Raw genomic sequence first — 25062 nt, 5'->3', positions numbered from 1 at the left:
TAAACCTATTGAACGTGTGCTGAAAGTTTAGAATGATTGCCTGTTTTCCTTCTCGATGCTGTGGAAGAGTAACTCCCAACAAGGAGCAATTTGAAAACAGACCCATATTTTGTTCCGCTTGGAGGGGAAGGCATGGTGTCAGGAGCACGAGGCGGCTGGTCACGTGGCATCCTCAGTCAGGAAGAGAGAGAATGGATGCTGATACTTGGCTGGCTGTCTCCCTTTTCATTCAGTGTGAGGCCCCAGCTTGTGGGATGGTGCTGCTTGTATTCAGGGTGAATCTCCTCGCCTCAGTTAACCAGCCAGGAAATGTCCTTACAGGCAAGCACAGAGATGTGTCTCTCCAGTCAAGTTGGTGGTTGCTGCTAGATTTTTCTTGTCCCTCCAGGTCCTGCCACTGCTTCAGCCCCAAATAAGCACACAAAGATGCTATATTAGTTATTAAACTGTTGGTCAATGTCTGGGGCTTCTTACTGGCTAGCTGTGTCTTAATTATTAACCCATTTCTATAAGTCTATGTATTCCCACGTGGTCTTGGCTTACCTGAGAATACCTGGTGTGTCTTTTCTTCCTGGTCTCTACATGGCCCCTATCTGCCTAACTTTCCCAGAATTCTCCTCGTCTCCTAGTCCTGCCTATCTATTGGCCAAACGATGTTTTATTTATCAACCAATAAGAGAAACACATAAAAAGGACTTCCCCATCAGACAGTGAACATCACTGTAGCACAAATAATATAAACCCAGAAACAGATAATTGGGGTTCAAGCTGAAGATCGGAAAAACAAAGCAATCAAGCAACCAGAGAGCTCTTCCCTCTGCCAAGGCTGGGGCAATCCTGTCCTCAACGTGGCTGGAAATTAATTGCCTAAGACTGGATACCAAATACTGAATACTGAGACCCTGCTCCTGTCTTATCCTTACCTCTCTAGTGCTAGGATTAAAGGCATGAGCTCTGTTTCTCTTTTAAACTGATTCACTCTCATGTAGCCCTGGGTGGTCTTGAACTCACAGAGAACCATCTGCCTCTGTCTCCTGAGTCCTTGGGTTAAAGGTGTGTGTCACTACTGCCTGGTCTCTATGGCTAACTAGTGTGGCTGCTGGGATTAAAGGTGTGTACCACCGTCGCCTGGCCTCTATGGCTGAGGCTAGCTTTACATTCTGATCTACAGGCAAGCTTTATTAGATCACCACAGATCACAAAGGATATTGAAAGATCAACTTGAGTGTGGTTTGGGTCACACAGCCTTGCCTGGTTAGAATGGAAAGATTCTGGATTTTTAGATAACATCCAATGAAAGTCCAAAGGGGCATCGAGTTTCGCTTGTGCCTAGTTAACCTGGTAACTGGGTAGTTCTGTGACATGGCTCGGTATGAAAGGAGCAAGGGGCAAGGGAGATGACTCAGTTTGTAGTCTGGTTGCCTTGCAAGCCTGATGACCTGAGCTGAATGTGCAAAACTCTTGTAAACAAGCCATATATGGACGGTGCATGTTTGTATCCCAGCAATGGGGAAACAGAGACATGTAAATCCATGGGCTCCCCAGGCAGCCAGCTTAGTTAATTGGTGAATACCAAGTTCCCATAAATGACCCTATCTATAAAACCAGCATGGATGATGCCTGAGGAATGTTGCCTGAGGTTGACCTCTGACCCACATATGCACACACAGAGATGGGGGCAGCAGCAGGCTCTGGCTTACTGCATCCAGACTTTCTCAGCACCTCTCCCAGACAGTGCTTGCTGAATTCTGGCTGCTCATTGGCACTACCCTGGAAATTCCCAAGGCCATGGAAGTCCAAGTTCCTGTCAGTGTTGCACATGGGTAATATAGCTGTCTCACTGTGCATGAAGACTGTGCCTTTGAAGAGAGCATTTTCCAGGGCCACAGGGAAAGTGCTGGCAGGGGCAGGAGCAGGAGCAGGAGCAGGCGTTTGACTCTGCAGAAGGCTCTACTTAGAGGCAGCTTCCAATGCCTCACTTCACTACTGGCGGTGTCGTGGGCGCTGCCGTTGTCTGATACTCTGCTGAGACCCGGCAACATGGGGGAGAATCACTTCCGAAATGTGTACATTTGTCAAAGGAGTGGCGGGGGCGGGGGACTCAGAATGCCCCAGGAGGAGAGGGGGACAGGAGACAAAGAAGACTGTTCAAGGAGTCAGGTTGTGCAGGACCAGGGAAGGTTTGATGTGATTGATGACTTAAGAAGTGTGGCAGTTAGGACAGGTGGCGTGAGGATGTCTTCACACACCTTCAAGGGGCCAATGGAAGACCTTCCTAGGCCCAAAGGCCCAGCTGCAGCAGATCATTCTGTGGTCATTCCTCTCCATCAGAGCCATGTCCCAGACATACACACAGTCCCTGTTCTCATGGAATTCACATGCTCATGGGGAACACTCACGAAAACACATGGGAAGGTACCCTGACTGTTCTGTGGACACTGAGCACACCATGAGAGCTTTCATCTGGAGTGAGCACTGCCTGTCTATTGCGACTGCTGAGGAGAGCAAGTGATAGATTTGGCCCTGGGTCTGTGCTTTGCAGCCATGAGGAACAGCCAGTGTGGCTGAAGAACAGTCTGAAACAGCAAGGCAATGAGTGAGGGCTGGGGATTGTGAGCACAGAGGAAGCTCTATTCACAGATGCACAACAGCCCTCAAGGGCCCCCTCATAGGCGCATGAACCAACAAACAGGAAGTTTGAGTTTGATTCTGTTACAGTAGAGGCTACAGAATGCTGGTGAGCAGAGACTGGGCACAAGGGCAGGAGTGTGAGCTGCCTGGAAGCTGGTAGATCCAGGAGGGGTGGGAGCAGGGTGGAGGCAAGGCTCTCTCTGTGTCTGGTTGAAACCTCTTTGAAGTATAGTCTGCAGGTTTTCGATGGGTCTGGAAAGACAGGAGGGGAAGGGAGGCAAGGATTTCTTCCACCGAAGGATCCAGAAAAAAATAGTCTACCATCAAAGGAGTATGGGGAGACAGTGGGAGGGAAGCAGACCTGAGTTAGAGCCACACGCTGCTGTATCCATCCCTTTCTGATCTCCAGGAGAGCGCTGCAAGAATCCAGGCACCACTGTGGGGGTGGGGAGCAGAAGTTTGCTGGAAGGACAAAGACTGTTCATTTAATGTGGGAGCTTGTGGAGGGCCAAGAGAAAAGCAGGTAGCACCCCATCTCCAGAGCCCAAGGCTTCATGGGATTAACCCCCTCTAGTGTGGACAGGGCCTGTGACCTCTTTCCAGCCAATAGGAGACAGAGAAAATGGAGTCGGGTTAGAGTTACACAGGGTGACACTGCCTGGCATCTTCTCACCCATGGCACTGCAATCTGCTGCATCTCATGGAGTGCCCCATGCTGACTGAAGGGGAACAGTCACAGCTGTGAGCTCTGCAGGGCACACAGGGCAAGAAGCTGACAGCCATCAAGAAACAGAGCCCAAGAATATGCACCCCACCAACAACACAGAAACCCAGCCTCCTCCTTTCCCTACTAACCCCAGAAAACACCGTGGTCCCAGTCACCTCCTTGACCTGGGCCTTGAACAGTACCCAGATGAGCCACACTCAGACTCTTGGCAGGAGTCAAGAGTCCTTGACTTGAGCCAGGCCAGGCTCCTGACTCAGGGACACTCAAGACAATTCATGAATGGAGCCAGATGTTATGTGCTGGGGCCATCTCTGGCACACCAACAGAAAACTAACAGGAGAAAGGAGAGATGTAGTCATTATGGGAGCAGCAGAGTCCATTCTGGGACTTTCTTCAGAAGGGACTCCCAGGCTGGCCATTCTCCCCAGATAAGTCTGCAAGGAGGCATAGCCTGAAGCCCCAGAGATCTGTGCAGGGAGCTCTCCTGCCCTGAGCCTATAGCATGGGACCTGCTCTAGCTAGTTGCAATGAGAAAGGTGGCGAGGGGCCTCTTGGCCAAGTGCCCGAAAGCCAGCCTCTCCCCTCGGGACTGCGCAATGTGTGCTGCAGCAAATTAGCTCTAAATAGAAAGTGTAGCATATGGACAGAGAGATAATGCTTGCTGTGAATAAGTCAGCCCTACAGGGTTCATGCGTCTTCCCATGGCAGATGCAGCCTTTCCTCCCCAAGCCTGAAGGCAGACTCGATCCCCCATCCAGCCAGTGTTTTCTGGTAGATCGAAGTGGCTTTTCATTGCCTTCTGAGTCATCCCTGTGTCTTCCAAGCGGTAGGTAAAGGGCAGAAGCTCCCAGGCACTGGCGTTGATGCCCAGGCAAGTGGCTGCTGGCTTCTCTACTGGGTTCCAGAAAGTGCCTCTTGGTTTCCACGCCAGCTCATTTTGTTGCTCCCCGGGGGCAATGAGTTTTCCCACTGAGAGATATTTTCAAACAACAGGAGAGGAAGTGATACTTTGTAACCGCAACAGTAAGGGAGGAGCCTCTTCCTTCTCTGAGCAGTGTTCGCAGCCAACATGTCATTGATCCTGAGTGTCAAGTGAGGCTGTCCTTGTGGTGGGCGCTGGCATTAGAAGACACCTAATTAGTCGGGGACTTGCAACACGAGTTAACACCCCCGAGTTTGGTTGTCCTTTCCTTGACCCTGATGTGCAGGAATAAGACAGGGCAGACATCGGGACTCATTTTGTTACCCAAGTATGTCCTCAGACAGGTGGGCTTCTCGTTAAGGAGATGGGCAATGGGCTGAGACAAGGTGATGCCACAATCCACTACACTAGACCAGAATGGGGGCCTTCGGATCCATCCATCCCATTCAAGGACCTTATGTCTTCTAAAGGTCTCGTCTGAGTCTAGCTTTACTGTAGAAAGAAGTCAGAAAAGTGGGTGGGACACTTTGTGCAGAGGGGAATCACGGTGTAATAGCAATCTTCTCTGTCCAAGTTCCTGACTCCACTCTGATAGTTTCAATAATACTGAACCAGCAGAGCAGGGAACTGGGTGCTGCCCAGGGTTCTGGATTTGCAATACACCAACTCTCGATTCTTTTCCATCTAGTGAGTCCTGTGTTGTGCTTAGCTCAGCCTAAATGGGATTCGGGAAGCAGAGCTCTCAAATACTGTTGGTGAGGATGCAAATTAGAAGCATCTTTATAGAAAGGAAGATAACAGTGTCTCAAAAATCAGAAGTAGATATGACCCTGTGCCCCCACTTAGGTCACACAATAGGAAGGGAAAGACATCTGATGTCTATCTTCATGACTGCTACAGCATGCACCAGGCTTTCTTTTAGGGGTCACCTGACTGCTACAGCATGCACCAGGCTTTCTTTTAGGGGTCACCTGACTGCTACAGCATGCACCAGGCTTTCTTTTAGGGGTCACCAACCAGCTCCCAAGTAGTGACATGGAGAGTTATTACTAGTTTATTCCAAACTAATGCTCAGTCTTAACATAGTTCTTATTTTAATCTTTATCTCTGTTTTGCCTTGGGACTTTTTACCTTCCTTCCTTCCTTTCTTTCTTTCTTTCTTTCTTTCTTTCTTTCTTTCTTTCTGTCCTGCTTTCACTGCTTCTCATGTCTGTCTGGCTGATATCTCTGGCTTCTGGCTCCAGGTGTGTCCCTTTCTTTCTCCCTTGTTCTTTTCATGTTTTCTTCTCTCCTGAGCCTGGATTTCTCCAAATTATTTCCTCTGCCCTCCAGCCCCACCTACCTTTCTCTGCCTAGCTATTGGCCATTCAGATCTTTATTAGACCAATCAGATGCCTTAGACAGGGAAGGTGAAACAAATGCAATACATCTTTACCTAATTAAACAAATGAGGCCTAAACAAATGTAACACACCTTCACACAGTTAAAGTAATATTCTGCAGCATAAAGAAATAGAACACCTCTTTACATAGTCAACGTGGTATTCCACAACAACAGCATGTGTGTATAAGAGCTAAAATACTGAGCCAACGCATGGGTCCACTGATAGATGGATGGGTAGGAAAATGTAGGGTGGGTGGGTAGAGAAAGAGAGAAAGATGGTAACTAGAAGATAGATTATAGATATACAGAAGAGAAATAGAATCTGATAAATGATAGGTAGATGATAAATAGACAATATATAGATGATAGATAGATAGGCTGATGGATATATTTGCAGATGGATGACTGACAGATAAATATGGATGAATGCATTATGTTTTATATAAGTCAACTATTTTATTCTGTGACAAAATATATTATAAATAGACTTCTCTGTGTTGTGTGTATTTGTATCAGTGTGTGCACAAGGGACTGTGAGTATATGGGTGTGTGTGTGTGTTTATACATGTCCATATGCACACACATACACACATCCAGGTATAGCAGCGTGCACCTGTGGCCATGGCACTGGAGACGCAGAGGCAAAGCTAACACAAATTTAAGGCCAACCTGGTCTACATTGTAAGTCTCAGGCTAGCCAAGGCTGTGCAGGAAGATCCCATCTCAGAACATAAACAAACAGACCAAAATGGCACAACCTTGTCACTTGTGACATGGTTGGTACTGGGGACACTGTGTTAAGTGAAATCAGCCAGGCACAGAAAAGTAGGCTGAGAGCACTGCCATGTCAAGCGGAGCGGAATGGTCATTGCCAGTGTCTGGGAAGGGTGTGAGGGAAGAGGGCTAGAGGGGCAGGGACAGGGCTGCAGCAGGTCCCACGCTGCAGCCAATGCTCCCCTCACCCATGCTCATTCAAGCAACCTTCATGAAATCCAGGGGCTTGCTAAAATCAAAGTTAAAATCAAAGGGAGAGTAAGGAAGAAAAAGAATCCTAGAGGAGGCAGAGAGGGAGAAGTTATTATGATCAAATTTTGTGCATACTCATGAAATTCCCTAAGAACAAAATATTGTATGTGTATATGTAACAAGGTTCAGAAAGAATCTTTTAAAGTATTGTTATTATTAATTGTATGTGTGTGGGAGTGTGGTGTATGCACGTGAGTACAGGTGCCAATGACATCACATTACACGCAGTTGTGAGCTGCTGCAAGTGGGAATTGAACTCAGGCCCTCTGAACTCTTATCCACTGAACCATGATGCCCAGAGCCCACAGAAAGAACCTCAGTTGCTACCGTGGAGAAGCCAGGGACAGTATGGGACTCTAAGACCCTGCTTTGATTTAGTGCTTGCTTAGACTTGCCTCTAAATTCGAATCTATGTATCATGTGGCTGTCAGTTCTGGATGCAGACACCTGCTCCCCTGCAGGGAAGGCATCTTTGTATCTTTCACATGGTCTCTTGAGCCGCTCTTCAGATGGGAGCCAACATCCCTGCACCATCATGGCCCAGCCCCTTGCGTCTTGCAGAGACTAGCCTTGCAAGCGCATCTGTTGAGGAGCCATCGAGGACACGGCATCCCGGGGCTCTATTTTCACATCATTTAAAAACACGCACAGACCCGATGCTCTGAAACAAAGCATGGAAAGTGTTTTGGACACACTTTAAATGAGATTATTATAGACTGAGAAACAGTTCCTGCTTTAATTAGAAAAAAATCTCGGTGCTCATACTGGGAAGCTAATTGCACCACTAAAACGCTGAATGGCTCCTAATTTTGCTACTTAGAGGTACACCTGGTGGCTTGCCATTCAGCAACACCCAGAGACTAGTACAGCGGGGAGAAAAGCCACAGCTGTGGGGCTACAAAGGCCTCAGAAGTCCACAATACCAAGAGCTTATTGCAGCTCCAACTCCACTGTGGCATGTGCCCTCAACCACAGCAAGTAACCCACGGAAACAACAGACAGGGATGCTGGGGAACAAGGCAAGGCTCCCAGAGTGGGTAGTGCCACCTTTGGTGAGACTGTCGGGCAGGATAGTAACCTGAATGACCTTAGGGGATCAGTCTGTGGCCTTAGAGAAGAGCAGGCAGTGTGGTCTTTGTACATTTGCTCCCCCCATAAGCCAACTGCAGTTTGAGCAAAATCCACCCCACCCCACTCCACCCCAACCCAAGGGACAATCCCGGGGGACAATCCAGAGTCTGCCCAAATACAAAAGGCATGAAGCAGCTTTAGCTTGGGGCCTCCCTGGAACTTCATTTCTGAAATATGCAATGACAAGCAGCGGTACAAAATGCACACTCACCCCTCCTTATCAAAGCCCCTCGTTGCCCTCACTCAACCTCAACATATAGTTTTTGGGGAAAACCCCTTGACACCCATTCCACGCAACTAAAGCTTTATAAATTTCCTACTAATGGCAGACTCTCCACCACTGGCCTCTGCCCCACAAGAACCTCTGTGGAGGGTTTCCCACTGATGGCGACTCTCCACCACTGGCCTCTGCCCCACCAGAATGTCTGTGGAGGGTTTTGCTCACCTGAGAGACACCTTCCCAGTAATTGGCACATTGTGGAAGCACACTTCAGTCTGTCATGAGTGAGGAAAGTTCTAGAAGCTAAAACTAGCCCGTCAGGGAGACAGTTCTTTATTACTTTCCTCTCCTTGGGCTTCTTACATCATTTTGTAAAGGGAGTTTTGTTGTCATGGAGCTGAAGATTTCAAACGCATTTTGTTAAAGTAGGGCACAGGTGACTTAACCAGGTCACACAGCTTTTGAAAGCTCCTACATAAGCACTAGTCTTAGTTAATACCCCTCCTCACATCAAAAGGTGTAAAGGCTACAGAGGGAAATGAGGGGAGGCCATGGGGTAGGTAGTTTGCCCTCCACCCAGACCACAGCAACCAGATCAGCACCAGTACAGGGGAATCTATGGTGATTTGGGTTAAAGAGGCTTTAAAAGAATTTTCCTTTTGAATTGAGTTTTCAAAAATTGAGTCTTTCCTTTGAAGACTGAAAAAGTGTCTTAGCCTAAGACCAAGGCTTCTGTAGGATCAGCTTGTGGTTCGAGGGAGAGAGAGATGAGGCAGGAGTCGGGCAGGAAAGAAGGAAGGGAAGTGGTGAGAGCCAGGCAAGGCTATCCACTCTGTGAGCAAATAGTTGTAAGATTTACAAAATAAGCGCTGTTATGGCATGCCCAGTTAGGCTTGAATTTCAGATAGACAATAAATAACCATTAATGCCAGCTTATTTCATGTGATGTTTGAAACACAGCTACACCAAACCCATTCGCTGTTTATCTGACATTTAAATTTAGTTCTGTCACTTGTACTTTGTCTGCCAGCCTGGGCAATGTCAAGCCAGGGCTTCGGCTTCGCATGTCTGGTGCCTCTGCGTGGGGTTGAGCTGGAAGCAGTCAGCCGCCCTTGCATCCCTGCTGGTCAAGTGAGCCACATGGAGTGCCAGCTCTTCTTACTGCAGCCATCATGAGGGAACCACATGGGGGCTTTATGAGCCTCTCCTCCTTCCTCATGGATCCTGAGGTTGGAGTTTAAGAGACCCTTGGACCTGAGATGAGATGCTTTCAGATCACATCCACATACAGCAATTCAAAGACGCGGCAGACACAAGTGGTCCCTGTCAGTGCAGCTGGAGGAAGGTTGAGGGGAGAGGACCCATCATGGGACCTAGAATTATTGCCAAGAACAACCAGGTTCTGAGGCCTGTGTGTGTAGGTCTTTTAGTAGGAGGTTTGTCTAGCATGTGTGAAGCCCTGGTTCATGTAAACTGGGTGTTGGATCATGTCTAGGATCCCAGAACTCAGAAGGAGCAGGCAGAAGATCAGCGGCTCAAGGACATCCCCAACTACACAGTGAGTTCAAGGACATCTAGGGATGTGTGAGACCCTGCTTCTTAGCATTTCTACTATGAAAATTACAGTGGCCAAAGCAAACTCCAGTTTAAAGAGCTTGTTTTTGCTTATACTTCAGGGCAATAGTCCACCACTGAAGGAATTTGGGGTAGGAATTCAAGGCAAGAACTGAAGCAGAGGCCGTGGAGAAACATTTCTTACTGGCTTGCTGCTCAAGGCTTACTAAGCCACCTTTCTCATAGCACCCAGGACCACCATCCCAGGAGTGGTGCTACTCACAGAGTAAACTGAGCCCTCCAAGATCAATCATCAGTGCACCACGGGCTTTCCTACAGGCTATCCCATGGGCCAATCTGCTGAGGTGATTTTCTCTCTCTTCCCTGAAGGTTTCTCTAGCTATGTTGAGTTGAAAAAAAAAAAAAACTAGCCAGCACACCCTGCTCAAAAAGCAAAAATGAACTAACAAAATTCATACAGATTCCTGAAAGGGGAGATGACTTGGGTTGTTCTAAGCATATTTACTAGTTAATTCACTCAACCAACATTGACTGTGAGCTTAATATACACAGATACCAACTTCATAGGCTGACACAAATGGGACTTCCCTTCTTTGAGGGAGGGGGGGTTGATTGTAACTGACATCATCTTTAAACTATTTGGTACAAACTGTATTTTCAGAGATCTTTCCTGTGGTTCATTGAAATGGTTGGTAGTATGCTTCAGAGAAAGAGTCTAGATGTGTCTTAGTTACTTTTCTATTGCTGGGGTAAAACACAATGGCCAAGACAACTTACAAAATAAATCAGTTAATTCAGATTCACAGTTTAATTGGGTTATAGTCCATAACAATCATGACAGAGAATGGCAGAAAGGCCAGCAGGCATGGTGCTGGAGCAGTATCTGAAAGCTTGTATCTGATCGAGAGAGAGAGAGAGAGAGAGAGAGAGAGAGAGAGAGAGAGAGAGAGAGAGAACTGGGAATGATGTGTCTTTTGAAATTCCAAAGTCTGGCTCCAGTGACACTTCTCGTCCAACAAGGCCACATCTGCCAATCCTTCCCAAATAGTTCCACCAACTGAGGACCTAGTATTCAAACATGTGAGCCTGTGAGGAACACATTGTTACTCTAACCACCACAAAGGGTGTCTCCATGTTTAGTAGACTACAATTTGGTGGATCTTTGTGCTCAGGAGGTTGCAGTGTGTGTGTGTGGGGGGGGGGCTCTGTGCTTAGTAGGTTGTTAGTAGGCTTTCCAGCTACTTTTATGGTCGATGTGACCAAGTCATTGACAAGAAACTCAAGGGAGTTGTAAACGTTTATTTTAGTTCAAGCTTTGAGGGTTCAGCTCACCATGCAGAGGAAGTCATGCTAGCAGGAGCAGCAGACTGCTTGCTTGCATCTTAGTGGATCAGGAAGCAGAGACAGGAGAGGAAGCAGAACCAGGTTATAAACCCAGAGCCCCAACCATAATATCTCACTTCCTCCATTGAGGCTTCACCTCCTGAAGGTTCCACAGCCCCAGGTTAGGAACAAGCTCAGGAGCCTGCAGGAAACACTCCTCATTTGAATCAAAACACAAGCAATTGATACATTAAAGCCATTTCCAGTGGCAGATGGGCCTCTCACTTCACCCCACTGGGTAAATCACATGACATATGGCAACCAAGATGTAAGGAGAAAAGCTAGAAAATTCTGGAAATGTCAGAAAGTGTGAAAAAGAGTCCCTTGATTGGAAACGTAACCCACTGTAGAAAAGAAAAACATGTATTCATGAGATAGATTGGAGAAGGACCAAGACAGCGCTGAAGAAAACATTAGTGAATTGGAAAATATGAAGGAGGCAGAGGATGAAGGGATGGAAAAGAGGAGATGATGAAGCCTGGAGATCAGGAAGAAGCCTGGGAAAGAATGAAAAATCCCAGACACAGGAGGCACAACACAAAACAAACCCACATCTAGAAACCATATAATAAAACAGGAGGCTGTAGACGGAAGTTTCTGTCCCCCTCTGGTTCTGCAGCTGTTTAGTTCCAAATAAACACACAGAGGCTTATATTAATTATAATTGGCTAGCACTCTCTTAATTTTTAATCCATGTCTATTAATCTGTGTATCTCCACGTTGTCTTAGCTTACTAGAGAATGCCCGGGGGTCCTATCTTCCTGGTAGCTACGTGGCATCTCCTTGAGCCCACCTACAATCTTTCTCTATCCCTGTCTGGATTTTCCACCTACCTAAATCCTGCTTGTCCATTGGCTAAAACAGCTCTGCTCATCAACCAATAAGAGAAACATATAGTCACAACACACAGAAGGACCTCCCCCATCAGGGGATATGGGCGCCCGTCTAGTCTCCGCCTCATAAACACCTGGTGCATCTCTTATCAACAATAAGATGAGAGTTCAGTGTTTCCAGGCAAATATGGAGGTAGAAATGCTAGTCACCCCTGGTCGTGTATGCACTGCACATGTAGAGAGAAAAGTCAGACTCCACCTCATACATGTGCACAACTGTCACACATCATTTTCTTCTTTTCAAAGAAGTTTTATTTTTATACGTATGTGCATTTTGCCTGTATGCATGTATGTATGCATGTTTGTATGTATGTATGTATGTATGTATGTATGTATGTATGTATGCATGTATGTGCACCATGTGCTTACCTAGAACCCTTGAACTGCTGGTCCTGGAGTTACAACTGGTTGTTACTTGCCATGTTGGTGCTGGGAATCGAGCCCAAGTCCTCTGGAAGAGCAGCAAGTACCCCTAACTGACCCTAACTGCAAAGCCATCTCTCCTGCCCAAGTCTCACTTTCTAATGTTTTGTTTTGATTTGTATGTGTGTCTGTGTGTATCTCTATGTGGTGTGTATGCTATGTGTGTGCAGCACATGAGGAGTCCCTTAGAGAGTGTCAGCTCTCCAGTGGAGCTGGAATAGCAGAGGGTTGTGAGCTGCCCTGTGGGTGCTGGGATTTGAACCCAGGCCCTCTCAAAGAGCAGCCAGTGCGCTCAACCACTGAGCCATCTCTCCAGCCCCTTAGTCAAGTTCTTTAATGTGGGCAAAGGAGGAATCCTGGCTGCATTGATGTGATCATCACACACTACATACATGTACCAACTTTACTGTGTTGTGTGTAAACATAAATGTTCACAGTTAAAATAGCAATCAATTTTTGAAGCTACAGAGGGTTAAGGAAAAAAAAGATGGAGGGAATTTTAAATGTTTGTAGAAAAATCTATGAAGCAAAACTACTTAGAATGTGGAAATCCTAGGGGTGTGGAGACACCAGGAAGGGAATCCATAGCTCAGTGGCTGTTGGTCCAGGTTTTGGTGCTGGGTGTCACCTGAGACCAAGTAATAAGTAGAATCCTTCATATGTGAGCTAAAGATATACTACAAAAGGTTTGTAAGGAAAGTTTTTTTTTTATTCCTATGTGAGCTAAAGATATAACTATGAAAAGGTTTGTAAGGAAAGGTTTTTTTTTAATAAAAATGTGTGAATTTGTTTGTCTGTGAAGTATAGGCATGGGAGACAGAACTTTCACTCACAATGAGATTCCATACACCGTGTTTTGGGGATATTGGCACCAGATGGTGGTGCTGAGAGCAACCCTGAATCCCAGACATCCCAGTCTGTGTTTACCATTAGGCCAGACTCTCTGGCTAGTGTACACAGGGCCACAGGCACACAGTGTCCTTCCCAACACTGTGGGTCAAAAGGAAACAGTGAAACAACCTGACATCCATTGTTCCCTTTCTGTTGCTATAATAAACATCATGACCAAACGAAATTTAAGGGAAGGAAGGGTTTATTTGGCTTACACTTCCGGGTCATACTCTTTCACTGGGGGAAGGCACGCTACGGACTCAAGCAGGAACTTGGTGCAGAAACCATGCAAGAAAATCACTTGCTAACTCACTTGCTGGCTCATGCCCATTGCCTTTCTTACTCAACCTGAGACCACCTGCCTGGGGATGCAGTCACCCACAGAGGACTGGGCTTTCCCACTTTAATTACTAACCCAGACAACCTCCCACAGAACCGCCGGTGGGTAATCTGGGCTCCTTCAATTGAGGCTCCCCTTTCAGGCAACTCCAGGCAGTGTCAAGGCGAAGTTATAGCTAAGGACATATGTCATCGGGAAAGTGCTTAAAGGCGCCTGGAAGAGTCTTCCAGTGGGATGCTGCTTAACTGCTGGAAAACTGAGTTCCCTTGCTTGAATCCGCTGAAGAGTATTCAAGAAGAGAATTTGAATTCTACAAGGCATAACAGAATTACATGTCCAGAAACGTTGCATTCTGCAGACAAAAATTTACACATAGCAGTGCTAAAAGCAGTTCAAGCTGAGTACTGTACATGTGTGTGGGAGGCAAATGAGAATGTCCTCAGGGAGGATATATGCAGGGGTCTTGATAGAATTACTTCTGCAATTCCCTCTCTCCAGGGAGGGAGGAAGGGGAGTGCATTAATTCATTTTTGTCATTATCCAAACACACAAGAGAGGGTACCCACAAACAAAACACTACTTCAGAGTTTTGGAGGCTCAAGTACAGCACTGTTTTTGAGCCCTCTAGGAAGAACTGTCCAGGCTTCACTTTACCATGGTCGGCCTCATCATGGTGGCATCACACTGGAAGCGAAAGAGAAACTAAATCCTAAGGTCCTTTCTATAGCCATCCCCTTCGTTGACAGAAGGACTTCCTAATAGTTTCTCTCGATAAGGCAGTGGTTCTCAACCTGTGGCTCACAACCCCTTTAGGGGTTGAATGACCTTATCCCAGGGGTCATCTAAGACCATGCAGAAAACACAGACATTTATGTTACAATTCACAACAGTAGCAAAAATACAGCTATGGAATATAAACGAAAATAATTTTATGGTTTTGGGGTTACCACAGCACGAGGAACTGTATTAAAGTTTTGCAGTATCAGGAAGGTTGAGAACCACTGCCCTAGAAGCTCAGCTCCTGACCTCAGCTCCACCTTTGAGAGTGCCTGAGCTGATTGCCTGTTCTTGGGAGTGTCCATCCAACAAAAGTAGCTTAGGGAAACAAAGGCTCATTTTAGCTCACAATTTGGGGGAACAGTCCACCAAGACGTCAAAGACGGGGCAATAGGAGCCTGGGTTGATGTGGGAGACAGGGCAGTGGGATTGTGAGGTGTCCTCTCACATAGCCTCTGCAGGGAGTCGGGTGCTGGTGCTCAGCTCACTTCCCCTTTGGGCCTTGTCAGAGCCCCTGCCTGTGGCATGGTGCTCCTCATATTTAATGCAGCTCTTCTCATCTTTATCAAACATACACAGCTCCATGCAGACACACCCCGGGATTTATTTTCATGGTGACTTCAATCCCAATGTTGACAATCAATATTAACCGTTGTGGGACAAGCCACATCAGAGCCATAGCAGAGACTGTAATAGTGAAAAAGATTTTATAATATACACATCATTTCATGTTTAAATCATCCTGGATATAAGGGGGATGCTATCTAAGCTATGTTGTGTTTCGAGTTTTGTCTCCTTTTTTTTCCTGAGAACTTTTGTATTGAGGCAGAAGTGGACAGGGTGGAGGACACGTCCACAGTATGAGTCAGATGAAGCAATCTGAACTGAAGAGAAGGTTTGGGCCAGATGGAAGTACGGACACCCGAGATGAGCCAAGCCCGGGGCTTTGATGATCTGTTGTGGCATCACAGAGGACTTCAAAACAATAACAGAGAGTTGGTCTGGTGGTTCTGATAGGCTGGCCTGGACTCCCAAACTGCATTGAAGCTTTTGTAGATAGATTCAGCTGTTCTGGCTTTGACAGCTCAGTCCTTCTTTTCAGGACATTATCTTTCAAGCCAGATTCCTTTACCCATGGCCAAACTCAGTCAGGGCACAAGGAGACAAGCTCCTGTGTAGATGAACTTGTATGGCTCATACCCGCTCCTGTGACAGTGTAGACAGAGCAAGCACACATGATTGGCCATATAAACCATGGGTCCGGTCCTCTACCACCTACCCCAGCAAACCCCAAATAGACAACTCAGGGTTGTAAGGACATAAAGATAGAAGAAAACCAGCTATAAGAGCCAATAAAGAGCTCAGGGTGATAAGGAGACACAGCTACCATGAAACAAGCTTGGACGGTGTACCCTACTATAAGTCAAGAGTTATTATAGAGGGTAGAAAGGTTTTGTTTTTAACAAGCTGCCAAAAACACTAACAATAAAATAAAGGATCAATAAACTCGATTACATTAAAATTACGAGCGTGTACCAAAAGATGCCACAGAGAGCAGAGAAAGGCAGGCTGCAGAGTGGAAGAAAACACCAACACAGGCAAGATCAGGATCAATAGAGGCCCAGGGCCCAGGTGATGGAGACAACCTGTATTTCTCTGTGGGGAGATTCTCAGGTCACCTGAATCTACCAATGAATGGCCTTCAGACATGAAATGTGAGATAGACAGCGTATCCCTGTGATAAGAACAACGAAATCGAGCCTGGGGCACAGTGGACAGTGCTTGTCTAGCATAACCCAGAACCTTCGTTCCAGCCCCAACACTATACAAGAGAAGAAATTGGCCAAGAAACACATATAAAGACATCCACTCATGTTACTAACTGGAGGAACACGAGTGAGCACCACAGTGAGATGCCAGCACGAGGTGGTTTTCTGGTGAAGCTGTGTATTTGATGCAGAAAATCTGGACCAAGAGAATTTCCCCAGCAGCAGGCTGAAAATACCCCAAGTACCTACCAGCCATGGCATCAATGATATGGGTATGTTGTAGGGACAGGCACCAGCAAGTTGAATTTAGCAGGTAAACAGTTGACTAAAAAGCAAGACAGAAGGAACACAGGGATGTGTGCATAGTGTCAAATTAATGAATGCAAGCAAGATAGTTATCAGAAGTCTGGGTAACCCTGACCTCAAAGGAGATGAGGGCCTGTGACTGGCGTGGTTCTGAGGGCTGGCCCTGAGATCCGGACCAAGAGTATTTTCTTAGTTTGTGTGATAATGATGCTATTCTTAAGCAACAGTAGGACAGGAATATGGCTCAAGGAATATGGCTGGACAATCTGAGTGGGGTCCCCAGGAGCCAGGTATAAAAGCCAGGTTGTTGTGTGATATTTGATAATGTTCTGACAAATAAAGCTTGCTTGGGGGTCAGAGGGTGAAGCCAGTCCCTAGCTGACCAAAATTAACCATAGAAGTCTGAAGGGCTGTAGACAGAGAGGAGAGAGGAAGTGGTAAGGGAGGGTTGAGAGAGAATCATAGAGGGTGACTGCTGGCTGCTCCCTGCGTCTGATTTTTATTGATAAAGATTAATTAGATTAATGCTTTACCAGGTGCTGTAGCACACATCTGTAAGCCCAGCGCTCCTAAGGTCATTGAGGTGGAGACAGGACAATCGTCCAGAAGCTCATGAGTCAGCTATCCTGGAGCCATGATGCTGCAGCAGAAATAACAAAGACAGACCTGCCTCAGGTAAGATTCAAAGACCTGACTCCTGGAAAGTTGTACTCTGAACTCCAATGCAACACAGAAGACACACATACACACACACACACACACACACACACACACACACACACACACACACACTTAAAAAAGAAATAAAGAAAAGGCATAACTTAAGTATCTAGGATAAACAAGAGACATTTGCAAAGAGCTGAGCAGTGCCTGGAGCACAGGCACTGGGAGCAGAGATCCTAGAGTATTGTAGAGGCTCCAAGTAGAACCAGGAATTTGATGCATTAGCTGTGACAGGTGACGGGCACAGGGAGATGGCTAGATGATCCCCAGACTTCCAGCCCTGTTTATAGAATTCATGGTGCCATTCACCCAGATGGTTTTGCAGAGGAAGAATGGCCATCCTCCACTTCCTCACTTCCTGTCACTCATCTGTGACACTCTGCTGAGCAAGTGAGCACCCATGTGTTTTCCAGGCCAGAGAAGTCCTCTGAGCTGGAGATGGGGGCTTCACAGGAGTCTGTGTTTACTTCAGCCAGCAAAACGGTGGGTCTCATTTAGGCTGGGAGAAGTGCTTTGGGTTTAAGACTTACAGAGCCTGTGCAGTTAAACTCACCCAGAACTGCCTGGATCTGGGTAGAGCCGAGTGACATGGAGGTGCTACCTGATAGTGTAAGGAGAAGGCAATCTCTTCGTCACCCATCCTCAGGAACATGGACAAGAGCCCTATGCCAGAAGGTAGGGCATCAAGGGAAAGGCACAGGCTTGGTTTTAAAAAGTAGGTTTTATGTGACATGAGAAGGAGAACTTCTGTAGCCAGGAGAACTCCAAACTTCATGCAAGGGGAAGGAGAGGGATAAAAGAGGAAGATAAAAGATGGAGGGGCCAAGAGGGAGGAGAAAGAGATGGGAAGAAAAGAGAAGAGAGGAGAAAGAAGCAAGTGGGAGAGGAGGAAGAGATAGGAAAAGAAAGGGAAGGAGAAGGACCTGGAGAGGGAAGAGGTGGGAGAGAGTGAGAGAAAGGGAGGGCATGAATGGGCAGTGAAGAAGAAGCGTGGGCAGCAGAGGTCTCTACCCTGTCTTTGGAGGTCTCTACCCTGTCTTTGGAGGTCTCTGTCCCTGTCTTTGGAGGTCTCTTCCCCTGTCTTTGGAGGTCTCTACCCTGTCTTTGGAGGTCTCTACCCTGTCTTTGGAGGTCTCTAGCCCTGTCTTTGGAGCTAAGATGTCCTTTGCATCTGACCTAGGGGGACCCTCTACTGTTAGGATCTCAATCCTGCCTCCAGCAAAGGTGAGAAACTTCTTCCTGTGTGCTGTGACCTCTTCACACCCATCTACTTCTGTTGTCTCCCTGGATGCCAGGGTGCCATGATTGGGGAAACCACACCCTGACATTCACCCATGTGAAGGTATGCATACAGTTAGGACAAGAACCTGGCTTCCCTCCACAACCCAGCAAAGCCTGTGGAATGACCCAACTGTGAAGCAAGCATCCCAGCGTTCTCAGCACTAAACTAATCTGGTGATGTCATTCATTTCAAATTCCTGCAGCTGTCTTTGAAGTCCTCACACTGAAGCTCACATGCTTACAGACAGCTCGTTCATTACGAGTGCATTGTTTTATTCAGCCCTGTAATCATGAGAGGAGACAAATTCACAGCACGCTGGAAACTAATTGCATTAGATCATGTAGGAAATTGAGAGACGCATCAAGGGTCTCTCTTCCCCATAAGAGTTGGACACCTGCAAGAGGCTCCTAAGAAGTACCATTGAAGGAGAAACGCAACAGTCACTGGGGCCCAGATTTGAGCCCTATTCTACCACTTGGCTCTCAAGCACTACCCAAGTATGGGCTGGTGGGTTCCAGTAAAGGTGACACCTCATGCCTAGCACCCCACAGCTGGCATGTGGCAGAGCAAGTTGCACCCCAGAATTTTTTTTTTTTATCAAAGTCTTTCCTCCAATTTCCGGTGACTTCTAGAGTCATCCATATTCCTGTCATATATGTTACCCATGTGCCATGGTGATCAGGAACTTGGAGGTGGCAGCTGTAGGCTAAGAACTCCCCAAAGGACACAGTGACCTTTTCCACACTTGAGACTCCTCCTCTCTGATGTTTTAAATTTTCCTTTACATTTATTTATTTACCTCACCCACTCTGTGGTATGTACCCAGGCATGCCACTGTGCACGTATGGAGGTCAGAGGACAACTTACAGGACTTGGTTCTCTCCTTCCAGCATGTGAGAGTCCTGGGGATTGAACTCAGGCCCTTCTAGTCTTGAGAGCAAGTGCCTTTACTTACTCTCTCTTGATGGGAGAGGTCCTTCTGTGCATATGTTTGTCTTATTGGTTGATAAATAAAGCACTGTTGGCCAAGAGGGAAGCAAGTTAGGTGGGACAAAGAGAGAAGGATTCTTGGAAATATAGTAAAGGTAGACTCGCCATGTGATCCTGGAAAGAGAGAACTCATGCTGCTGGCATCCTCAATAAGATAATCTTTATAAAATATATAGATTAATTAATATTTAATTAATTTAATTAATAATTAATGGTTATGGTTGATACTTAAGAGTGAGCTAGCAAATAAGAAATCCTAGTCATTGGCCAGCAGCATTGAAACTGATATTAATCTCTGTGTGTTATTTGGGGGCCCTAACGTGGCGGAGGAACTCAGATGGCTGTCGGAAAGAGTTATCGTTACACACTCTGGCTCCTCCGATGTTCTAATTTCTGTCCCCTTCTTAAGCTCCAGCCTATAATTAAGCATGAGCATTCTGAGGCAATCAGGATGGGCGGCATAGAGAGTCCATCATTCTCTGGACACCAAGTACAGGGGCAGGATCCTGTCAAGCTAGAATGCCTGACTGGTTTTTTCGATAATTAATCAGCTAAATAGCACACTTTTCTAGAGCCACACAGTAGGGCTGGTTAGTGCTGCTTGCCAGTGCCACTCTGCCATTTTAGGCGACATTGCCAATACAGCCATAAGGCAGGATTTCCTGGAGAATTGTGCCTGGCATTGCCTATGCCTCAGAGCTACCAACTTCACAAATATTTTGGGGTATGTTTCTAGTATGTTGTGTGTGCATGTGTGCACTCCCTTGTGAGCTCACATGCATGGGCCAGAGGTTGACAGCCACCTCTGGTAATGTTTCAATCACTCTACACTCTACTTTTTGAGAAAGAGTTCTCTAAACCTGGAGCTCACTGATTTGTCCAGACTGGCTGGCCAGTGAGAGCATCAGAAATCTACCTGTCTCTTTTATGTGGGTTCTGGGAATCTGAACTCGGGTCATCATGTTCCCACAGTAAAGCCTTTCTTCCCACTGGGCCACCTCCCCAGCTCTGGCTTATGGTGTATTTAAAGCAAAAGGGCACAATTCCCAGGGGCTTGACACACTCTATTTCTTTTACTATTCTGTCCAATGTCATGCCCACCTCTCAGATGAGGAAGCTTGAGACCCACAGAGTTCCAGTAACTGTCCCCAGACAACCCTCTGAAGGTGGAACCATGCTCAAACCTCAGCCTCTGAAAGGCACACATCCTTCTTGTAGAGGCAGCTCTGTGTGACACGCACCTGCCACCCTCAAGCCTCCCAAACAAAGTGCAGGTGAGTCTTGAAGAGGAGAGGGGAGAGAAATGGGTCAAGAATCCTTCAGGTTCAGTGCCAAGGTGTCATCTCAGGATCTCAAGCAGGGAGGTTTTCCTAGGCTGTGCACCCCCAGCTGGAGCTCTTTATCTGGAGTAGGTGTGGAAAAAGCCGCCCTCTGAGAGCATCAGGGCTCCATCCCTCTGTTTGATGCTGCTGAGGAGGCTGGAGACACAAACTGGCGAGCACTTGGGTGGTGGGGGTGCACAGGCATGGAATCAAACACAGTAGCAATTTGGGATGGGCACAGATTAGCCTGCAGGCTGTTCCAGTTTCTCATCCGAGGCTCACACAGAGAGGTTTGTATGTTGCTGTCCCTGCCTCTTTTTTTTTTTTATATATTCTATCCATTTGTCATCAGTTGCTTCGGCCTGTCTGCAGGGTACACCAGAGAGGAGAGGGAATGCTTTCACAGACCAAGCGTGAAGCTTAGGAGCTGAAGTGGCAGCTATCCCTTGGAGTGAGTGCCTTGCCGGAATCCCACAGGGAACAGTTGTTCTTGAGCACGGTGTCTAGACCAGGAAAATAAATGGGATGACACAGACTGAGCAGCAGAGGCTACAGCTGGTTCTGTTTGTATGCTTATAACTCTAATGTCTGTAGAGTAGAACGCAGATTAAACCCAGAATCCGAGCCCAGAAGGTCTATGCAGGTTTCAGGTAGTCACGCCCACACAGAGGATGGATAGAACCTAACTGGAAGCAGCAGAGCCATGTGGAAGAGGAAGGAAACGGCCTGTAATGTTCAGAGGTTTGATTTATTGCTAGATTCAGGAATTAATTACAGCCGGAGGTCCCAAAAATGAAGGAGGGAAGAAAAGCACCGACAGTGTGGGAGTAGAGGCAATTGATTCCGCTTGGGGAAGCCACCCTGGCTCTCAGAATGAAATCCGTGGTCCTCCACTGCAGGCGTCTCCTGGGTCAGACAGCCAACCTACCTGGACCACCACTAACAATTTATTTTCTTCTTGTGGGTCCTGGGAGGAAAACCACATTCTTTGAAGAACTGCCATGTGGCTAGAGTTTTGAAATGAAGACCTTTGGTCAGTGGTCCCAGACTTCTGTTTAGGGACTCACAGCATGACTGGGTGGTAGGAAAAGTTAGACCAAAGCAGCAAAGGCCTGACCTAACCCTTAGGGGTTGAGGGTACATTTAATTCCACTTGTCCGGGGACCGAAGGTTGAAGGGTGATCTCTGCAGGCTTGTCTTGTAATTAAGATCTCTAGGATGGTGAAAGATGACATCCAGCGGAGATAGTGGGGCAGGGCAGGGGAGTCTGGGATGCTGTGTGAGTGGGAAGATGGGTGCGCTGGTTTTATCTTGGTGGTGAATCTTAATCTTCTGGTACCAGAATGGACCAGCACAGATTAAGATGCACAGAACTAGGTTAAATATAGGTTAATTTTATTCAGAGAGAAGAAACGAATGACCCTTAAGTTCCAGCTCCAAGGATCTAAACCTAGGCTGCTTTCCGAGCAGAACCAAGAGAGAGCAAGTTTGGGGGGGGCAGACCAAGCCTTCCCCTGTCACATCTGCACCTATTTAGGCGTGGTCAGTGCAACAGGTATGGGTGAGGTGGATATCTCACTGCATGGTGGAATCTGTAACTTCTTGCAACTAGCATCCCTCAGTGTTTCCAACTCTCTAGCTGCTGGATGTTTGGGGTGGAACCCAGGCAGCCTTGCTGGTGAATCATCTCCCCAGAAACCCCAGGTCTGGGGCCAAGTCTATTGGGTTTCCTGTCCTGTAATGGCTGCATTAAATAGGGTTCATCCTTTGTTCTAATATAGAATCTCAGTAAGCATCCAGACCTCAGGGGGATTGCTGGAGCCTAGGGGTTATATGTTCTGTGGAGTGTGAGACGTAGGCCAAGTGAGTCTGTTAATTTGTGGCTTATCTATTTAATTTTATGTGTATGAGTGTTTTGCCTGCATGAATGTATAGTCACCGTGGGCATGCCTGGTGTACTTGGAGATCAGACAACTTGGAAATGGAGTTGCAGGTGGCTGTGACCCATCATCTGGGACCAAAGCCTGGGTCTTATGCAAGGGCAGCAAGTGCTTTTAACTGCTGATCCATCTCCCTAGGCCCCACCACATGAGTTTAAGTGACTCTTAGGTGTTCGGTAGTCATGGTGGAATGGAGGGAATCATGATGATGGTGACTCAGCAGACAGATGAGCAAAGGACATGGCCAAGGGTAACTTAGGGCTGGGAGAATTAGAGGACTCTGGATGACAGCAGTGCAGAGCCTGGAGACACAAGACAGAATGAAGTTGCTGGACAGGTCTTAGCTGGGACCAGGATCTAGTCAAATACAGACACCTGGACGACCAGAGGGTTGGGGACTGGATTAGATTGTGGTGTGTAAAACTGGCACAGCCTGGGCAAGCTCCAGGGCTTGAGTTCTTTGGGGGGGGGATATAGGAAGTCAGGGCAGTAGGGAGGGTGGGGCCGGAGGCAACCAGTAGTGACCACAGCTGGGAGGAGGGCCTGTATTCATTTCCCCTTGTGCTTGGGCCAAAGTTTAAAGGCAAGTTGTAGCTAAGTAACCCTTGGTTCCTGTGGAGTCTTAAAAAGAGGCCAATGAACAATGTGCAGCTGTGTCTCAGCCACCAGATGGAGGGTGGGTGACAGAGGGAGGGTCCTGCTCAGATCTGCCCCCCAGCCTTGGCCACCGCGTCTTCATTCTGAGAATAAAGAGCCTCCATGGCTAATATCTCCCTTTCCCCCTTCCTGACTTCCTGTCAGTGAGTCTCCCTCAACCCTCCCCACACCCTGGGGACACAGTGTCAGGCTCTGTCAGGCTGCTCTTAGAAGACAATCCGGGTTCTGCTGGGGACAGGGCCATCCTGGGGTCCCAGTTGTATGGATGTTTCCTGGCCTCTGGGAAGAGACGAGACGAGCAGAAGCCAGAAGGACAGAGGCGTCACAGTCCACTGTCTAAGGTCACTCAACAATGCCGTGATTGTGCATCACGTACATCTAGGGGTGGGGGGACTCTGAGAGAAAGAAGCCAGTCAAGGACAAGTGGGGGGCAGCGTCCGCAAGGGCAGACCCGTCCACCAGACAGCAGAAGCTGGCCCACGGTGCCATGGGTCTGGCTTGCCGCAGGAGATGGCTCCTAACTGTTTTCACATGGAAAACATAAGAAACTGTCCCCAGGCTGCTATTTGGACTCTCTGGCTCCTTGATTGATTCTAATTGGAACCCCTAGGTCAGAGGTGACTGTCACTCAGGTTTGAGTTCCTCCCAGAAATTTCCCATGCAGCGAGCAGCACCCTGTTTGGATGGGCTGTGATACCCCAGAAGCGCCTGATTAACCCCGCCCATCTCCCCCATAGAAATGTGGTAGGGATCTTCCCTGCTGCCTAAAGAAGTCTGTGTCCTGGGTTTCCAACACCAACACCTGCAATCTGTGATGGGTGACAAGGGTTCACAGGCCAATGGTATCCCAGAGGAGATAGTGGAAGCTGAGCAGTCACCAACACAGAAGGGAGATGAGCTGTCCTCACTCCCATGGGCCTCTATTGGCCGCCTGCGGGTTCAGAGTTACAGACAAGCATCAAGGGGCACTAGGGGTGACTGAGGGCTTCACACGCCTGGCTTGTCTGTCACTGCTGTCCTTTTCCTGTTCACACACAACAGCAAAGCAGATGTCCTCTCTCGGCCTCTGGAGACTCTGAGCTTATGCATTAGCTGTAAAACACCCTCCTAGTTTGCTTTCCATCACTGTGACAGTCACCATGACCAAATGCAACTCGGAGCTTGCATTACTGAAGTCGGTGCAGGAACTCAAGGCAAGAACCTGGAGGCAGGCACTGGAGCAGATGCCACAGAGGAGTGCTGCTGCTTACAGGTGGACATTCAGCCACCTTTCTTTAGCCTCTCAGGACCACCCACTCAGGGTTGGCACCGCCCACAGTGGGCTGGGACCTCCCACGCCCGTTAACCAACCATTAAGAACATGCCACATGGACTTGTCTGTAGGTAAGTCTGATGAAGGCATTTTTTTTTTCTTGTTTGAGGTTGCTTCTTCTGTATGACCCTAATTGGTGTGAACGCTAACAAGCACAAAAAGCAACTTACAGAGCTGGTTTAGGCTTACGGTTCCTCAAGGATGAGAGTCCTTCAAGGGAAGGCGGTGTGACCAGCAGCAGGAGCAGGAAGCTGAGAGATCACGTCTCAACCACACACAGGAAACAGAAAATGAACAATATATTTCCCCATCAAGGCTGTGCATGCCCAAACAGCACCACCAATTGTGGACCAAGTGTTCAAATACATGAGCCTGTGGGTGGCATTTCTCATCAAACCACTCCAACCTATAACAGAGTGTTACAGGGAAGTGAACAGTA

The sequence above is a fragment of the Cricetulus griseus genome, chromosome 2 (genome assembly GCF_003668045.3).
Source record: "Cricetulus griseus strain 17A/GY chromosome 2, alternate assembly CriGri-PICRH-1.0, whole genome shotgun sequence".
NCBI classification, from domain to species: Eukaryota; Metazoa; Chordata; class Mammalia; order Rodentia; family Cricetidae; genus Cricetulus; species Cricetulus griseus.
The sequence above is the reverse complement of the archived record's forward strand: the minus strand, read 5'-3'. Positions refer to the sequence as shown.